Consider the following 20609-nt stretch of genomic DNA (forward strand, 5'->3'; position numbering starts at 1 on the left):
TGGTGGCAGCATTGTGCAGGGATTCTCTGCTCTCTACATTCTTACCAGCACTTATTTCTTGCTTTTTGATAATAGACATTTTAACAAGTATGAGGCAATATGTCATTGTGGTTTTGATTTGCATTTTTCTGATGACGAGTGATATTAAACATCTTTTCCTATACTTGCTGGCCACTTGTATGTCTTCTTTGGAAGAGTGTCCATTCAGGTCCTTGACCATTTTTAATTGGGTTATCTGGTTTTTGCTATTGAATTCTGAGAGTTCCTTTTATATTTTTGGATATTAACCCTTATCTGGCGTATGATGTACAAATATTTCCTACAATTCTATAGGTTGCCTTTTCTTGCTGTGGATTATTTGCTGTGCAGAAATGTTTTAGTTTGATGTAGTCCCATTTGTTTATTTTTACCTTTGTTGCCTGTTCCTTTGGTGTCATATCCAAAAACTCATCGCTAAGGTGAATGGCAAGAATTGTTTCCTATGTTTTCTTTTAGGAGTTTTACAGTTTCAGGTCTTACATTTAAGTCTTAAGTCCATTTTTAGTTCATTTTTGTGAATAGTGTAAGATAGGGATCTAGTTTCATTCTTTTACGTGTGCGTATCCATTTTCCCCAGCACCATTTATTGAAGAGACTATCTTCACCAATTGTGTATTCTTGGCACCTTTGTCAAAAATTACTTGACTGTATATGTGTGAATTTATTCTGGGCTTTCTGTTTTGTTCCATTGATCTATGGGTCTGTTTTTTATGCCAGTCCTATACTGTTGTGGTTCCTATAGCTTTTTAATATTTCTTTTTTTGTGTGAACTTTGGACTTATGTTAACTCTGGCTAATTTCTCAACTATACTTAACCCTAATATTGATAGGAGCAAAGAGCTGGAGGTATAAACATTTTTACCATTATGTATTCATAATTATTACTGATTGCAAAGTTTATCAACATCCCTCTTCAGTCTTCATTCCTAGGATTATTAGAACTCCCCAAACTGCTTTCAACTGGAGTTAACACCTGAGTAAACTGCTGGATGAGATTAATCTTTGCAGAAAGACATGACTTGCTTCTGATATTAACCCAGGGGGCCTCATTAAATAAAACATTGATTTCAAGTAGGTTTATTGCTCCCCTCGTTCACTTGATTCCTGATAGCTCAAAATTAGTCTTATGCATCTTTTACTATTAATTGATGAGAGTATGAGATGTGCACAACATGACTCCAGCACATTTTCTTTCTTAATATCTTTTTCTCAAGCTATGTGAATGAAGATAGAATAAATAACATGATGGTGGAGAGTGGATTCCATCAGGGTAATGTTTAGAAGCATGGGTTAAAAAGTTCTCTAAATCTTTTCTTGAAACTTATAATCCATTGGTACATCATCCTATGGTCCAACTTTATAAAATAACATAGCAAATTTTCAGTGGAGTTATTAACTTTCCATTTTTTTCACAGTCTTTGGAATCAGGAGGAACCCGAACATGGATTTGACATGTATCAGGAGATTCTGGATTATAGGTGAGAAATACAAAGGCTAAGTGAGTTGAAAATGACTCGAATTCCTTAACTTTGCATATTTTGCTATACTAAATATATCTTATATTATTTGATCCTGACAACTTGTATGGGCAATTCAAACATTTTTATTTTATTTCAGCATATGCCAGATACTATTATTAGGTTCTAGAACTATGGAAATGCTAACAGCCAATTTACTCATAATTTCTTTCCTTCCAGACACTATTACTTTATATTTATTACTTTAAAAGTAGTATTGTTATCCATATTTTATATTCTTCTGATGATCAGAAGAATTGAATGCTTTTCTTAAACCCACATAGAGAGGTGCTGTCAGAAATATGATTCAAACTCAAGTAACTGCTAATACACTAATGCCAGAATGCAACTGTATATCATAGATTAAAATAAAAATTATAGTATATAGAACATAAAGTTGGTAACTTTTAAATTCTTTTTTCCAAGACATAAAATAAATGCAGTTACCTTTACTTTTTACTATGATTTAATAATAAAAACACAGTCCTCCTCTAGGAATGGCAGGGGTATTACTCCACAGAAATGCCACTTGGGAACTCTTCAGAACCATAGATATTTTCCAAAAGAGTGTCATACCTTATGACGAAAAATAAATGCAAAAGAAGAGCAGTACATTCAGCAATATATGTACATACAGGTGTAGTTCACACGAGATTCAATTAACTCCATCAGAATTGGGTAAAAGTAATAATATTTATCAAAATTTTACCAAAGGAGACAGTATCTGAGAATTGAAAGATAACTCAGAGTTGGGGAGGGGGTTGCTGAAAGGAAGAGTTCTATATTATTCAAATATTTTATCAATGTAAGCCTGTAAGTTCTCAAGGCAGGGCTCAAATACGTGAAACTCTGTGTATTGATTACTCTCTTACTGTGGACTCTTAGAGACCTTTCTAGTTCTATGGAGAATAAACGCAAGAATAAGAATATATAGATGTAGTTATTACCAGTGGTTGAGCCAAAGCACAAATACATGGAATGATCTAGGTACTAGAATTCCTATGTATGTGATATTGAACATGAGTAGGGTTGGTTGCAAGCTGAATAAAGCTTTGCAGAGGGTTGAGATTGACTACTACCTCCATCACTTACCACTTGGACAATTTCATGATTCAGTTCCATGATTTTTATTAGCTGCAAAACAGTTTCAATACTATCCTTCAATATTTTGAGACTAAAATTAAGTATTCCTGGTAAAGCATTTATCCTATAGTAGGGTCTCCTGATTCAGTGATCTTGGCTTCCATTCTTGAACTCTCCTCCTGTTCCATAATCCTCTCCCAGTGCCAGAAGACCATTTCCTCAGGACTGCACTGAAGATTCCCATCCAGGGCAACATCTTTTGGTTGGACCTCTTGCCCCTAACTTCTGTCACTATTCTATCTTCTTACCTTCCTTAAAATATAACCCTGCCCAGTTTCTCAATCCCATAAAACCTTATACATGTATTTTTTTAATGTTTATTTATTTTTGAGAGAGAGAGAGAGAGCACGAGCAGGGGAAGGGCAGAGAGAGAGCGGCTCTGGAGGATCCTCAGCAGACTCTGCTCTGAGAAGCACGCTAGAACTCAAGAACTGTGAGATCTGCCCTGAGCTTAAGTAGTAACTCAACCGACTGAGCCACCCAGGTGCCCCTGCATGTATTTACTTGCATTACAAAGAAATTCTTAATCTAACTAGTGGAAGAAAGGAAGGAAGGAAATGAGGAAATTAGTGTATTTTAAAGGGATATTTCTAGAGAAATTTGTGTTGTGAAGTACATTAAACTGGGGACCAGTAGTATTAACTGTTATATAAACTTTTAATGTTTTCTGGATGAAACAGATCAGGAGGAGAGGATAAAAGTTGGTGACAGGAACAAACTGAGAAACAGTGTAAACAAAATAAAAAAAATCTACCATAGATCCCCTGCCTCTTGCCTTACTTTTTTTTTCAATATATGAAATTTATTGTCAAATTGGTTTCCATACAACACCCAGTGCTCATCCCAAAAGGTGTCCTCCTCAATACCCATCACCCACCCTTCCCTCCCTCCCACCCCCCATCAACCCTCAGTTTGTTCTCAGTTTTTAAGAGTCTCTTATGCTTTGGCTCTCTCCCACTCTAACCTCTTTTTTTTTTTCCTTCCCCTCCCCCATGGGTTTCTGTTAAGTTTCTCAGGATCCACGTAAGAGTGAAAACATATGGTATCTCTTGCCTTACTTTTACTCACATTGCCAGAGAAACTGAGTTCCATCTTTCTCATTGTTTACTTACCATATCATGACTAGGTGGTGAGCTGTGTCTTTTATTTAAGCATCCTCAAATACCTAGCATACTGTTGGATACAGAAGTTCTTAACAATATTTAGAATCAGTTTTCATGAATCAATGAATAAATACCCAGGATGTGAGGTTGGTGATAATAATGTTATAAAAATAATAGTAGTAGTAATAATAATAATGATATTATTATTATTATTATGATAATAATAATGTTATTGTAATAATGTCAGTCACCAATGTGACTGAGTTTAGGTATGTGACAAAAATCTCTCTTTTTTAATGTTTATTTTTGAGAGACAGAGAGAGAGCACAAGCAGGGGAGGGGCACAGAGCGAGAGGGAGAAACAGAATTCGAAACAGGCTCCGGGCTCTGAGCTGTCCGCACAGAGCCCAACAAGGGGCTCCAACCAACAGACCGAGAGATTGTGGCCTGAGCCAAAGTCAGATGCTTAATGGATTGAGCCACCCAGGTGGCCCCCAGATTCTCTTTTTTGATGTTCTCCTAACTCATGGTAGAATGTCCCTCTGTTTAACCTGAATAATATATGACACATCTTCTTACATTGTTGTCTCTATATAGTTATTTCCATATCTTATCATTTTCCATCTTTAAAAGGTTTATATGTCCACTGTAGAAACATCAGAAAGAAAATTGGAAGTTCAGAGTTAATGCTGTGACTCTGAAATTTTGGATATGCTCCCAATATAGGACTTTTAGATGCCATAATACCCCATGGTACCATTTTGCAAGCCACCTAGGAACTAACATATATAGACCTGGGGGGAATTGATTTATGTACTTTTTGGATTGTGTTTAAAATTCAAACTTGACCTACAGGAGGAAATTTGAAATGTGAATTATCCTGCAAAAGAAATAAGACATAGGAAAGTTCTATGAAGTTATTTGAGGACTTCTTTCATCTTGAGTAGATTGTCTCCCACATGATACTGATTTTTTTATGGATGTTTTATTTGTATCTGTTATAAATAAGTATCTCTTCCATCTGAAAATAGCTTAGATTCCAGAATTGGGCTTTCTGAACACCGAAGCTCTTCTCTCTTCCAGTGAATCAATAGAATAAGGGCTGTATATTTAGTCATGCTTTGTACACCCAAGCTAGGCCAGAAGAAACTGTAAACCTTATTCTGATCCCTGAATATGTATATTGAAATAATATTAATGATCCCATATAAATAAATATCAGAAAATAATATTTGCAAAAATCGTCATATCAACAATTCCATAAGAATCTTGGGTTTTTTTCTTCTGTGGGCAATGGTTCCAACTTAGCGTGCATGGTGTCCTTCACCCTAGCAAGCAAGTTCATACCCCCAGCAGACACAGAAGTGGTTTCTGTTCTTGCAATTCCAAAGTAATGATTAATAGCACCCCTTTTCACTCAGAGAAATAACACAGTTTTGATGATATATTTTATGATCACCTGTGAAACTCTCATCTCTTGATCCATAATCTTAAAAATTTTTTTTTTCAATGTTTATTTATTTTTGGGACAGAGAGAGACAGAGCATGAACGGGGGAGGGGCAGAGAGAGAGGGAGACACAGAATCGGAAACAGGCTCCAGGCTCTGAGCCATCCGCCCAGAGCCTGACGCGGGGCTCGAACTCACGGACCGCGAGATCGTGACCTGGCTGAAGTCGGACGCTTAACCGACTGCGCCACCCAGGCGCCCCCTCTTGATCCATAATCTTAACAGTCTATGTTAATTTTCTCAGTTGTCCGCTTTCAGCTATTACATGGCCATCTTATGATGGCCATAATTGCATTTTATTTAGTATATCTTTCATTTGTTTCTCCTCTCTTGGTACATCCAAGGTGGTGGCTGCAAACAATCCCAGAATTTTCTTCTATCTCTGCTAATGTCATCAAGCCCTTACCTATGTTCTTTTTGCAGTCTAGAAAGAAATTGAAAATCAGACTGCACAATTGGCTACCAAAGACCCTATCTCTGATTCTGTCCTTATTTCTTCTCTGGCTGGCAAATGTTGAATTCCAAGGGGGGCAGTGCTATATTTTTTTTAAAACAAGAGAGGTGGGGGGCTTGCATCATTATCCTGCTGCAGTTGAGATGCAGGGCATTTATGTTCTATCTTGTCTTTTTCATTAATTTGAACAGTTTACCTGTTTATTTTAAAGATAGGGAACTGTGCTTGATGTGTTCAGTTGGGGCAGTTACAAGTTAACTTGATCTACATGATCTGAGTTAGGGGCCAGATTATCTAGAAACTGTAGCTGTGAGAGGAACCTCCTTTGGGTTAATTTGAATCCATAGAATAGATTTGAGAATATGTGTTTAAAAATGTAATTCTCACTCCTTCATGTATGCAAATTAGATGAAACTGAAGTAAGAAAAGTGACACTAAGTAGCAATCCTCCAGGGTCCAGCTTTAATGAACAGTTTATAATTATGTTGTACTTGTTTTGCATCTTTTCATATTTTCAGCCTGTTAGTGCCTCTCTGAAAGAAGAGTTTTTGATTTCTTTCTGTTGCCTCATTATTGGTGCATAAAAATGCAACCAATTTCTATACATTGATTTTATTTTATTTTTTTTCAACATTTATTTATTTTTGGGACAGAGAGAGACAGAGCATGAACGGGCGAGGGGCAGAGAGAGAGGGAGACACAGAGTCCAAAACAGGCTCCAGGCTCCGAGCCATCAGCCCAGAGCCATCAGCCCAGAGCCATCAGCCCAGAGCCTGACGCGGGGCTCGAACTCCCGGACCGCGAGATCGTGACCTGGCTGAAGTCGGACGCTTAACCGACTGCGCCACCCAGGCGCCCCACTATACATTGATTTTATACCCTGAGACTTTACTGAATTCATGGATCAGTTCTAACAGTCTTTTGGTGGAGTCTTTCGGGTTTTCCATAGAGGGTATCATGTCATCTGCAAAAAGTGAAAGTTTGACTTCTTCTTTGCCAATTTTGATGCTTTTTATATCATTTTGTTGTCTGCTGATGCTAGGGCTTCCAACACTATGTAAGTGATGAACCATAGCAATCTACCCCAAAAACCAAGAGCATACTTTATACACTGTATGTTAGCCAATTTGACAATAAATTCTATTTTTTAAAAAAGGTGCGTTTTACAGAGCCATTGCCTGATATTCCTATTAAACTTACCTCTAAACTTCAAGCAAGCCTTTTCCCAGATTTAATATTCTGTGATTTGTTGAATTAAGTTCTGAATCTTGATTTTCTCTGAATTTTCTGGGTTATTTATATACATGGTCAAATCCATCCTTATGAACTGAAAAGAGCAAGTTGTATCCATCTGTCTTCACCCTCTCATTGCTTTGACCACTGAAAAAGTTATTCTCTGTACTATTCTCAGCAATTTTAAGACATTTATTCTTTCATGCAGCAATATTTTTAACCTCCTAAAATGTGCTCAATGTTGCTTTCTATGTGTAGATTCAGCAGTGAACAAAATAGTCAGGATCCTGCTCAATTAAAACTTACTTTCTTGCATGATGATGGGTGTAATGGGGAAGGGGAGGCAGATAATAAATTAATGAGTAAAAAATTTCTGATAGTAAACAGATAAGGAAGAATATGAAAAGAAGGTGCTGGATAAGAAATAATTGCATACCTAAACAACATATAGAAGCTTCTCCAGGGGTTAATAAGATGCATTGAATTATATAAATTATGTATATTATATGTATGTTACATATAATAAGTATAAAATATAATATATATTGGCCCATGTCTTATATCTATATTGTAACTTTAATTATAAAAAAAAGCTTTCATCTCCAACATTGGAAAACTGTCAGACACAGCCACAAAATTGCCTTTAGGAGGAATGCTCATTAAATGATAAAATCCTCCTAAAGTATAAAATCTAGGTTTAAATCTATACTTCATATCTTATTTTCTATGTGGCATGGGCTAGTTATATAATTTTTTGATACCTGAGTTTTCTTATCAATAAAATCAGTGAGCTCATACTAATGACTCAGGGGGCTTCTGTGAAAAATAAACAAAATAATATAAAGGAAAAATACACTCTCACTTTAGTTGTACAAAGAAGATACATAGTATATTTATGTTTCCAAATATCACTGTAGTAATTCTACAACTACTTAATAGAACTAGAACTCTCCTTCAATTCATAAAAATGAACTGCTGCTAGCTCAGACCAATGGTATTGCAGTATTAAAGTCATGCTTATCTAAGAGACTCTTAAAAACTGAGAACAAACTGAGGGTTGATGGGGGGTGGGAGGGAGGGGAGGGTGGGTGATGGGTATTGAGGAGGGCACCTTTTGGGATGAGCACTGGGTGTTGTATGGAAACCAATTTGACAATAAACTTCATATATTGAAAAATAAATAAATAAACAAAACATTAAAAACTTTTTTAATAAAAAAAAATAAGAAACCTAGGAAAAAAAATAATAAAGTCATGCTTATCAAGCTTGGAGATGAGTAAGAGGCCCAATAGTGTGTTAATGTAACAAACACTTATTAGACATTTACTATATGCCCAACACAGTACATGTTTCCATAATAAAAGAAAGCAGAGAACCTATTCTGAATTCTGGCAAATGTTCAAAGAAGGCCAACCAAGCATATGTCAGGTATATTATCTCATAGGTTGAGCCAATTTACTCTCTCTGAGCTAGGGGTTATTATTCCTTCTGTCTTGATTTAGCTTTGGTTTCTGTTTCAATTTCTAAAGCCTAATCTTAGAACGTAGGCCCAACTTTAAGTTCATCAAGCATCAACTCCATTCCAGGGACACTTGCTTTCCTAAGTATTATATGTGTATCTTCACAATGTCTCTCTGAGATAGTTATTATCAGCCAACTAATCCCCAGAATCAAACTGCCTATGCTTCAGTTGCTTATTCATACCTGGAAATAAGAACACCTACTTACCTTGTAGAGTCACTGTGAAGATTAAATTAATATCCTGGTGAAGTGATTAGCTTACTATCTTGCATGTAAGTACCCAGAATTCTGGTTAGGAGGATTGAAAGGGTTGGCCCTATTTTACAAATGGGAACAAGCCACGTGATAAGCCCTGGGTGTTATATGTAAGTGATGAATCTCTAAATTCTATACCTGAAACAAATTTTACCGTATGTATTAACTAACTAGAGTTTAAATAAAAACTTGAAGTAAAAAAGTCTTGATCCAGAATTTACATTACGTCTATGTCCTAAAATAACTGTCTTCATCTCTGCTATCATCATCATTATCATTGAAGTCAAAATTAGTAGTATTGTTTAGTTAGTTCTTCCAGGAGCCTGGAATAGTCAAATGCACATTCTCTCCCAAAGCATGCTTGCACAGAGGGACAAAGAACAGTTACAGGAGAATTTTTACCAAATGAAATATCACTTTAAAACAAACAGACAGGAGTGCCTGGGTAGCTCAGTTGGTTACACGTCTGACTCTTGATTTTGGCTCAGGTCATGATCTCGCAGCTTCGTGGATTAGAGCCCTGCATTGGCCCCACATCAGGCTCTGTGCTGACCCCACAAACAAACAACATAACACCTAAAGAAATAAACCCTTGTGAGTTAGTCAGTACAATAACTGCCTGCAGAATCATACTCACAAAATTTTTGAATTAAATTTTTTTGATATAATTTAAAATTACAATTTAAATGTAAATGTATTTATTATTACATAATATTTGTATTATCAAATATTTTAAAGAAATAAAATAAAACTTTAAGAATTTGCTGAAAAATAAATGACATTACCAAAAATGAATGGTAGACTTTTTAAAAAGCCAAATCATGGGGCGCCTGGGTGGCGCAGTCGGTTAAGCGTCCGACTTCAGTCAGGTCACGATCTCGCGGTCCGTGAGTTCGAGCCCCGCGTCGGGCTCTGGGCTGATGGCTCAGAGCCTGGAGCCTGTTTCCCATTCTGTGTCTCCCTCTCTCTCTGCCCCTCCCCCGTTCATGCTCTGTCTCTCTCTGTCCCAAAAATAAATAAACGTTGAAAAAAAAAAATTTAAAAAGCCAAATCAAACTTCTAGAAATCACACACACACACACGCACACTCACGCACACACTTTTTAATTAATAGTTAAATATTAAGATTAGCCACAACTAAAGATAACTAACTAAGTAAAGAAAAGACTAGATAAGTCAACCAAAAGGCGGCAAAGGGTAACCAATAGAAAGAGTGAAGGAAAGACGAAGAGACATGGAGGTGAGTATAAGGTTATGTGAAAAGATCTACATTAATATACATCTTAACATAGTTCAAGAAGATAATAGTGTTTAATAGATAATGACCAAGAGGTTTTGTAGAATTTATGAAAGACAACAATCCTTAGATTCAGGAACTGCAACAAATTCTAAGCAGGATAATTTAATAGAAATACATACCTATAACATTGTAGTAAAATAGTACAAATAAAGAACATGTTAAAAGCAGCCAGAAAGAAAAGATTGTCTACCCAAAACAATGAAAAGTGATTGTGGAAAGGGAGAGGATATGAATTTAAACAACATAGGGAAGGGGTCATTGAGGGGGAAAAAAACCTAATGACCAAAAGTATGTGAGAGAGTAAATCTTGAGGATATTTAGAGACAGAGTATTTCAAATAAAAGAAAAGTATAAATGTCTTTAGGCATGAGTAAATACAGCATGAGCAGAGACAGATTGGCTGAAACAGTGACCCTAAACTAGAACCATCCATCAGTATCACCTGGGAGGTTGTTAGAAGCGCAGAAACCAAGTCTTTACCTAGACCTGTTGAATCAATTCTACATTTTGACAAACCCCCTAGGTGATTCCTATTAGATAAAATTTTCAGAAAAACTGAGCTAGGTAGGAATAGGGGATAATAAAAGAGAAGTAGCAAGGGGCCAGGTTACATAAAAACTTGTTAGACTTTTATCCTGAGTGATTGGATAGCCATTGTTTGATAGCTGAACAGTGAATGATCTCAGGCCACTGTTCGCTCAGATGCCTCTGTTGTGTCAGTCATTAAAAAAGAGACATTATTTTCTCCAGACCTTTCACTATCTGTGATAGCATTGTCATAATAGGTGTAAAAGTCCACAAGTGATATGAGAATGGTGTTCTTTCCAGCTGCACACAGCACAATCTGCGTAATCATACATCGCGGACCTATGACTTACATTTTTTAAGGATCAACCAGTGTTCTATGGAGAATACCATGTTTAGGGGAAAGAATGGAAGCACAAATACCATGAGAAGCCTTTGTCAACATCCAGGTAAAAGATGAACGTGGCTTGTTTGAGAAGGTAAAATGTTATAGGATTCTGGTTATGATCAGAAAGTAGCACTAACAGGATTTATTGATGGATTAGATATGGGATGTAAGTAAAGAAAGATGTCAAGGATGACTCCAAAGTCTGAGAAAATGGAAAGAAGGAGTACCACTTAATGAGTTGAGGAAAGTTTGAGATAAAGTTGATTTACAGTGGATAAGACATATAAGTGGATATCATTTAGAGAGATGAGCTCTGGGATGCCAATTAGACATCCAAGTGGATGTACTGAGTACTCATTAGACACATAAAACAAAGTTCAGGAAAGATGATGTGGTTGGAGATACAAGTTTGAGAATCATTATCTTAAAGATGATGTTTAAAGGTATGAGAGTGAATAAACTCAGCAAATGACCAAGTGTAGATTGAGAAGGAAAAGGTCATGGGAGACTGCCTCTGAACTTTGTAACACAACAGTGTTTCAGATTAAAGAAATCAGGAAGAACCAGTGAAGGAGACTGACTAAAAAACTAAGTAGGAGAAAAGTCAGGAGAATTTCAAAGCCACAGGAAAAATATGCTTCAAGAAGTAGTGGGTGATCAGCTGTGTTCAATTAAGCAGATAGATAAAGAGGGAAATTAAGTCTTGACAGTGTTCAGTAATACAGAGAACATTATTGACTTTGACAGGAAGACTACCACAAAAGCAGTGAGATCAATGGATTATCAATTTTAGTAGTCTTCAAGAATGATTGTTATAGATGTAGAAGAGGAAATAGGCTGAAGATCAAAGAGAGAGGCGGTGCCCACGTGGCTCATTTGGTTGAGCATACAACTCATGATTTCAGCTCAGATCATGATCTCACAGTTCATGGGATTGAGCCCCACGTCAGGCTCTGAGCTGAAAGCCGGAGGCTGCTTGAGATTCTCTCTCTCCCTGTCTCTCTGACCCTCCCTTGCTCTCTCTCTCAAAATTAATAACCACTAAAAAACCACAAAGTGTTAGTTTCTTTTTTAAAAAAAGAAAGAAGACAGATATGTATCTGCATATTTCTTATGAAACGTCAATACATGTTTTGTAAACAATTTCTCTCAACCTCAAGTTGCTGCGGCATAGGTAAGGTGCATTACAATGTCCCTTTTAAAAGATGATACATGTACAGTAGAAATTGATAGTTTTTAAAGAAGTTTTTAACGTTTATTTATTATTGAGAGACAGAGAGAGACAGAGCATGAGCATGGGAAGGGCAGAGAGAGGAGACCCAGAATCCAAATCAGGCTCCAGGCTCAGAGCTATTAGCACAGAGCCCAACACAGGACTGGAACTCACAAACCGTGAGATCATGACCTGAGCCAGTCAGTTGCTTAACCAGCTGAACCACCCAGGCACCCCAGAAATTGATAGTTTTTGTTGTAGAAACTCAGGGAGTAGAATCTACTTCTTAGAATCATTCCAGTTATTTTTCTTCTATATTCATGGAATGCAGGTTACTTTGCTTCCTCTCTCCCCTAAATCCCAGGAATCCTTACTACTTTTGCTACAGTTGTACAGCACATACTTAAGGAATGGGAGTCATACTCCCCCTTTTGAGCACAGGGCATCTACATAAAGTATTTAGAATTCTTCTGCATGGGAGATTTGTCTGCTCCTCTCCATTTATTAATTTATTAATAATTACTGGACTCAGGAATTTAATTTTGGATTATAGTTCAAAACAACTTGACTTATTTTGATCACATTTTTCCATCTTTCACCATTGGGAACTCTTTTAGTTGGTCCCAGTGTCCCTTTAACAAATTGTCTTCAAATTTTTTGAGCATTTCTTTTATTTCTGGCACAACAAAATATTCCAGCTTCATCTTATATATTTTCTGCCCCAGTCCTGGAATCAAACATCTTGATAATGTCCCTTTTTATTGTTTGTTTGTTTTGTTGTTGTTTTCTTATTTGAGAATGGTATTAGGAAACCAAGATATGGATGAGTATGCTCATTGTTAATGGGGTGTCATTTTTAAGCCCCTCAGCTGACTGAAACACATGTACGTATGTATGCTACCCAGGTATATGCAAGCATCTATACATAGGTCTATATGTAACTATCTGTCTCCATACTAATCTAACCATGAGTTCATATTGACATCTCTAGCTCTAATCCATTACCGCATGGATTATTTCACCCACCTCCCCTTATCTGTAAATTCTCATTACAAAAGTGAGAAATCTGGCTCCATTTATTTAATTGTTCAACCCTAATATACATGTATAATAGTATCAAAATTGTAATCCCATGCCCCTTTGGAAATCAGCTTTATCAACTAGAGTACAGTTCCTATATGTAGTTCCTTCTACTTTGTACTCTTACAGATTATACTCAGCAAAGTTATTTAAATCAACACCTTCCCCCTCCCCTTTTAAACCCCCATTTTATTGCTTACATACATTTTACTTGTTTCCTCCTCATTAACATTTGCAAACATAACAAATTGGATGTAAGGGTGTATGTCTCTGTGTGTATGAGATCCATTGTTAATTTTCCCAACATGAAACTCATCTAAATGATGTAAGCACATTTAATAACCTAAAATGGAATTTTCTACATTTTGTAAATTTGATTTATTTTCAGGTTTGTTTTAGTTTTTATTTAAGTTCCAGTTAACATACAGTGTAATATTAGTTTCCAGTATACAATATAGTGATTCAACACTTCCATACAATACCCAGTGCTCATCAACAGGTGCACTTCTTAATCGCCATCACATATTTCAGGTGTTTTTAACAGCAAAATTAGTAACTATTTTGTCTTTCCGGAATCTGTATTCTAACAGTATAGCAGCATGCATTGTGTTCGTCTCAAAGGCAGGTTTACAGTGGCTGAAGCAGACTCTCTCCCAGAGGAGAGATTTAATTTCACTACTGTTCTCCTGATCACACAATGTGTAATTTCTTCACATCTTGTTTTAGACAGAAAATCTGTCTAGGAAGGAAAGTTGCATATCAATGTTGTTGTCTTCTCTGCCTCCGTATTAAATATTAGCATAGTTTAAAACACCACATAGATTCTTCATTTTTTTTTGAACCAGTATTATGCAAATTACAACCTAGAAATGACATAAGGGTGATAAAAATGGTGGAGAGAAACCTTCAGCCTTTTAATTACCAAGCATATGGCTACATATCATTTAGTTAGGGTGGTGGCAAAGTTTAAGGATAAAAAAGGCTTGCTGTGTAGTTTTGACAATGAGCACAGCTCACTTCATGTGCTCTTTAATATAAAGATCCGGAGATTCAGATTCTGACAGACAAGGCACAGAATCTCAGTTCTATTACATAGAAAAATTATCTTACAAGGAAGCTGTAAAGATCAAATTTCATGTATAATAAGTGGAACTGCCTAGTACAGTGACTATTACATACAAAACAGTTAAAGAAGGTTAGCTATGTTTCTTTTCCTCCTACCTTAGTTTCTTTCTCCCTTTCTTTTTTTTTTTAATGTTTATGTATTTTTGAGAGAGTGCAGTGGGGGAGGAACAGAGAGAGGGGGACAAAGGATCCAAGGCAGGCTCCGTACTAACAGCAGTGAGTCTGATGGGGGGCTCGAATTCACAAACCACCAGATCATGACCTGAGTCAAAGTCAGATGCTCAACTGACTGAGCCACCCAGGTGCCCCTCTCCCTTTCTTTAACCCAACAAATATGTATGGTTTCAGGCCATGTCCCCTCATCCATTGGTTCCTTTGTTCACTCATTTATTCCAGTTTTACTCCGCTTTCTCCTTCCTTTCTACCTTACTCTCTTTTTCCTTTCTCTTTATTTCCCCCTTTCTCCTTTTCTTCCCCATCTCTCATTGCATCTGATTTTACTTTCAATGTATTTCAAAATTATAATAATACTATAATACTGTAAACCAATGCACAACATTTTTTAAATTTAGGGATCTTAAGACATAGATCATAGTTATTCTGCATCAACATGGGGCTGGGAATGGAGGTGAGATATGAAATTGGGTCAGAAACACACTAAAGATCTCAAAAGGTGCAGGAAACTCATCCCTGTGAATCTGAACTGTATTTATGGTGAAGTATTGTCTGATAAAGGAGGTCCTTATGCAGACAGTGAGCTTTTTCAAAGAGCAAATTCCAAAAATAACTAATAGCTCTTACTGGGAGATCCAGCCTCTCCAGGAATTTTCAGATATTCATACCCAAATGAATTGGATGTAGCCACTGAGATAGCAGGTACAATCCATGTGTTCAACCCTTACCACTGACTCCCAGGACCTCCATAGATACTATGGTTTAACCAGTTACAATCTAACTTCCAGTAAAATCATTCAGATCACCTTTCTTCATTGTCTCTGAAAAGATACTACATGATATGTTGGCAAAAGCATTCCTGAAATCAGTCTTCTTAAGACTGAGAAAATTTTGCTTATCTGTAATCCAAGAAAGCTCATGCAGTATTTTTTATTAAATACAAAGTTATCTTCCTTCTCCAAATTATTCCTATATACAACTATAGAAACGTGATTAATATTAAATACTGGTGAACAAACTATTATAAACTGAGAAGTTGGGGGACTATTTTATAGAGGTCTTTTGGGGTTTTTTTTGTGCTCACTAAAAATATCAAAATAATATAAAGAAGTTCAAGAAAAACTATAGATGCTCAGAATACAATGAATTCTGTTTTAGGAATACAGCTTTTCTCACTGTTCTGACATAAGTAGATTTAGTTGATTTCTCTCTTTGTAGAATTGAATATGTCTTTCCTTGATAATTTTATGGGGCCAATGGTTAAAGCTCTAATATTAGTAAGTATTGTATAAGTATTCATAGAAACATATTGCCTTCTGAAATAAACTCCTAAGTTTTAATTGTTGTTTTGACCTCTGCTTAAAATTTTTGTTGACAAAGAATGTTATGAACATGTACACATTTGATTAACATGTGGCATACAAATAGTGGACCCAGAAATAGATGCTAGAATAACATAAAATATCAGTGTGATACACACACACATACACACACACACACACACACACACACACACACACACACACAAATACAGTACAGATTTGAGCCATCTCAGCTCTAATACAGACAGGGTAAGTCTATCCAAATACATATATGTCTGTTCACGCTGCTTCTGCCCTATCTGGATCTTTTGCATATAAACTCATAATTCCAATCTGTAACCCTATACAAAACATTTTAATTTTAATAAGTCAAGAAAAGAAAAAAATGAAAGACAGAACTTTTTTAAAAAAGAAAGTCAGTTGCATTTTTTATATTAGAAAACTAACCCGAGGGTGCCTGGGTGGCTCAGTCTGTTGGACATCCAACTTCAGCTCAGGTCATGATCTTGGGGCTTGTGGATTGAGCCCTGGGTCCAGCTCTGTGCTGACAGCTTGGAGCCTGGACTCTGCTTTGGATTCTGTGTCTCCCTCTGTCTCTCTGCCCCTCTCTTGCTCACACTCTGTCTCTCTTTCCCTCAAAAATAAAAAAAAAACATTTTTTAAAATTTTAATTAAAAAAATTAAAAAATAAAACTAACCCCAATGAATAATTAAAATGGCAGGAAAAATAGATGATAATTCTTTGAAATTACTTATGTTTATAATGATGAGAGTCCTGGCCATGAGGTTCCCAGCCATTCTAATTAACATGAGAATCATTATTATGTTAATAAATAATCATTCTGTTTTTCCTGCATCTGCTTATTCTAAAACTTGGACTCAAAATTTTCTTTAAAGTCCCAGGTTTCCATTACTACCTGCTTCTTCAGCTAAATACCTTCACCTTAATCAGAGACACAATTTCTTCAAATGCCATTATTTGGGAATATATTGAGATCGTAAGAAAAAACAAAGCAGAGTGTATTATCTATAAGATATTGCCTTGCTTATATCTTTATTTTTAATGTTATTATTGTTAACCACATTTCATGTATTGAAAAGAGCCCAAAGTAGGGATTGCCGCAATAACTGTTTTTTCCTAGAAAGAAAGAAATGCCAACAAAATGAAATTATGAGTGCATGTGATGTATCTCTTAACAGTCTCTGCCTGTTTTCCTCTCTCTCTCTCTCTCTTTCTCTCTCTCTCTCTCTCCCCCTTCTCCCTCTCTCCCTATCTGCCTCCTTCTCTCTATTTTCTATAAACACAAGATGCCAGGTGAATAATAGGTTATGGCTGGCCAACTGAAGAACCAATAATGAGGACTATCAATCAGTATTTCTAATGTGTAGAATTTATGCCCATGCACCCAAACCCATCTCATATAAAAGATTTCTTGGCAGTTTGTGAGTGCTATTGATATTTTTCTCACTGTAAATTGAGCCATATCTATCTTTATGAGAAATAGAAGAAAAGTCCCTTCAACTATCCTCACACCAAACGGACAGCAGCCCTAAGAGGTAGAGTGGGTACCATAACTGGGCTACCTTTCCATTTAAATGTTTCTGTCTCATGTCAAGTTATCATTATTCACTATTTTACTAAAGCTTTCTGTGCATTAATGATATTAAAAATTAGTTTGATAGGAAACAGTTGATAGATTTTCATACATGCCACCCTCCCCAACTATGCTCCTATTTGGGGACAAAAAGGTTTGTAAGGAAAGTGACTTTTTCTTAAGGCCATCTCTCTGTTATTTTGTTGTACTATTTCATTGTGCTGGCTTCCCACTCTTTTACTCTTTCACCATTGGAAAGCTTAAAATTCATCACTTTAGTTTTTTCTGCCAAGTTAGCCATCTCTTCTTCCCTTTTTGCTTGGTCTTCACAGATTGACATTGCATACAGGAAAACAGAAACACAGATCTCAGTCAAGGAGAATGCATGCCTTATTGCCTAAGATAGACGCTACTAAATATAAGCATGTCATACACAGCAGCATCAACTCGGTCCTTCCCTCTTCTTTGTTTATATCCACCTGATATTTATTGCCTGAACAATTGCTTCTATTTGGAAAACACATACGGAACAGAGCTAGGTTATCATCCAGGGGTATAAACATAAAACACACACAAACCTGTTTTATGTGGCTATTTTGACAAAATCATTCTGATATATTTTCTTTCTTTGAATAAATTGTTTTGATTAGGATCTTAGAAACCATTGAAATTTTAGTTGTTTTTTTTTATCACCAACTAGTGAACAAATAGGAATCTTTATTCCATTCTTAGAACCTAACCCCGACATTCCCTACCCTACCTAACCTCTTTGTCAGCTTTTTGAAAGATAAAGATTGACTAAAAAAAGGGGTGTGGGGTGTAGTAAGAGAACCTGAGATGGACTGAGAGTCAAAACTGCAGTAAATGTGAGGAATTATTATGTATACTGATCGGAGATAAAGGTATTTTACACTGTGATTCAACCACATGCAAATAGTAGGGTCAAATTGACTGAACAAATTTGGTGGGAACAAAATGGGCTTATTAATTTCATTGAATGAGACTCAAAGTAATACCCAAATTATAACATTTTGAAAATAATTTTATTGTAAAACAACTGAAATATAAAGTACTTATAATGTATGTTTTATTTTTGTGTGTTTATGAATAGCTGAGCTATGGAATGTACAAAAATGCCTATATTGTCTTAATTTTTATCCAGTTTTCACCAATACATGTGGATAGTGATCAACACAAATTCAAAAGTATCATTTCAGTAATTGTCAATTTCATAAAAAGGTAAAGCCGTGTACAGTGGCAATTACTGAAAAAATAATGAACATAAGACAATGGAAAGTTTTATCATAAAACTTTCTAGTTGATTATACTCATTTTAAATATTTGAAACGGATTTCACAGAGACAGGTGACTTTTCCAATTACTAGAAAACTTGAAATTTTATATTTGATGGGACTTCTTGGATGCGTTTTTTTCCCCCAGATCTTTTCTCTATATTTTCCTCACAGATTCTCGGCTCTCCATTCATCAACCAAACTTAAATTTTATAGTGTTCCTCTCTCTGCAGCACTGTGACAATTTGAACAATGGTTCATATTATCATAACTTCCATTGTGGAAAATACTAGAACTTATTTATTCAACACATGTGTAATGAGAACTTTATGTTTGCCGGGGGCAAGCCCATCAGTGAACAATTCATGCTCTTTTTTCATGTGGGTTTTATTAATTATAGTCACCCTCAGATAATATTTTCCTGGTGGTGTTTGAGGTAGAAATGCAACTCATTAGAGACAGACTTAAAATCACTCCAAGTATGTTTCATAAATTACACGCAGTGGCTTAAAAATGGCTCTCTGCAATGCATTAGTGATTTTTCACTTGAAAATAATTGAAGAAATGACTTGCAAGCAAATGTACTAGTTGATGGTATTGCCAAGAATAATGGCAAGGCAAACACATAATATAACATGTAAGGTAAATGAAGATGAAAGGTCTTTGTTCATTCAAGTCCATGACACGTATTGCTTTTCAGTCAATAGAGATGTTTGCTATATATAACAAAATTGACAATTAGTAGAGCCCAACATAATATTCTGTCTTCAGATAGGATGGAACAAGTTTGCCAGATATTTTAAACTTATAGTTACCACTGTACATGTTTTTTAAGATAGTGGATTTTTAACAAATTATTGTTAACACTATGGAGAGAGAAATATAAATACACTAGAATTTTAAAAAATAGCGTACACAGGTAACACTTCACTTTTTGAAAATAAAATGGGCAATGTAAAATCATTGTCAGTCACAACTAATTAAAGGGTGTGTATAAGTTAGTTAGAATTTCTTTTTATTAAAATTATGTATTCATAGAAATTTATAGTATAATGCCTTTGGAGATATTTCTGTTATTTCTGTTTGCATTTTTATACCCTTTTGAGAATTCCTTCCCTTTCCCCCTTTAGTATGCACATTGTTTTTGCTGCTTTCAGCTGGCCAAAGTTGGTAATCATGTCCACAAGGCACCCTCTCCACTTTTTTCCTCACTCAGTCCCTCTGGATCTTAGACTTGGCTTTTTGAAAAATGATACTAATAGCAAAAAATGGTTTTATGTTGTACTTTATAGGCAGAATAAACTCCAAATCAGCAAAAGATTTGGAGCCTATATCTTTAAGATAAAAGAGCCTATATCTTTAAGGATCAACTGGGATTTGGCATATAATGAAGGAATTAGTTTAGGAGATTTAAAAGAAAGCACTTAAAAGGGAGATCGCATAAAGTGCACCATTAGTTATGTAGCACTATTGGATTATATTTTAAATTATATAAACTCACTTTTTTTCTTGAGGGTGTCACTAACCTAAAAAGGAAAGTCCTAAAACACTAAACTATTCAAACAATTGACAGTAACCTCAACAATGAAAATTTATACTCCCAGAAGCTATTTCTGAGTACAAAAATGAACACTTGTTGAATTTTTAGACAAATCACATCATCTCTTAAGTATTCCCATCTCTCTTATCTCTCATCACCTTTTCTGCAAAATCTGATAGTCAGGATTACTTCCTTTTTCCTTTATTTTCCCATTTTCCTCTCTACTAAATGGTTATTTCCACTTGTGTTATGTGCACAGATTTTGCATATAATAGAATATAG

General features: G+C 35.7%; 1 protein-coding gene across 1 annotated transcript in view; it reads left to right on the plus strand.

The window, feature by feature from the left end:
* LOC101083672 (ADP-ribosylation factor-like protein 5A) overlaps positions 1–20609 on the plus strand; it is a 761586-nt gene that overhangs the window by 685833 nt on the left and 55144 nt on the right. Inside the window, exon 9 of the transcript XR_006595697.1 lies at positions 1455–1517. The gene's annotated coding sequence lies outside the window, so the exon portion shown is untranslated. The remainder of the gene's footprint in view (positions 1–1454; positions 1518–20609) is intronic.

Source organism: Felis catus, chromosome A3, assembly GCF_018350175.1.
Source record: "Felis catus isolate Fca126 chromosome A3, F.catus_Fca126_mat1.0, whole genome shotgun sequence".
In the NCBI taxonomy this organism is placed as follows: Eukaryota; Metazoa; Chordata; class Mammalia; order Carnivora; family Felidae; genus Felis; species Felis catus.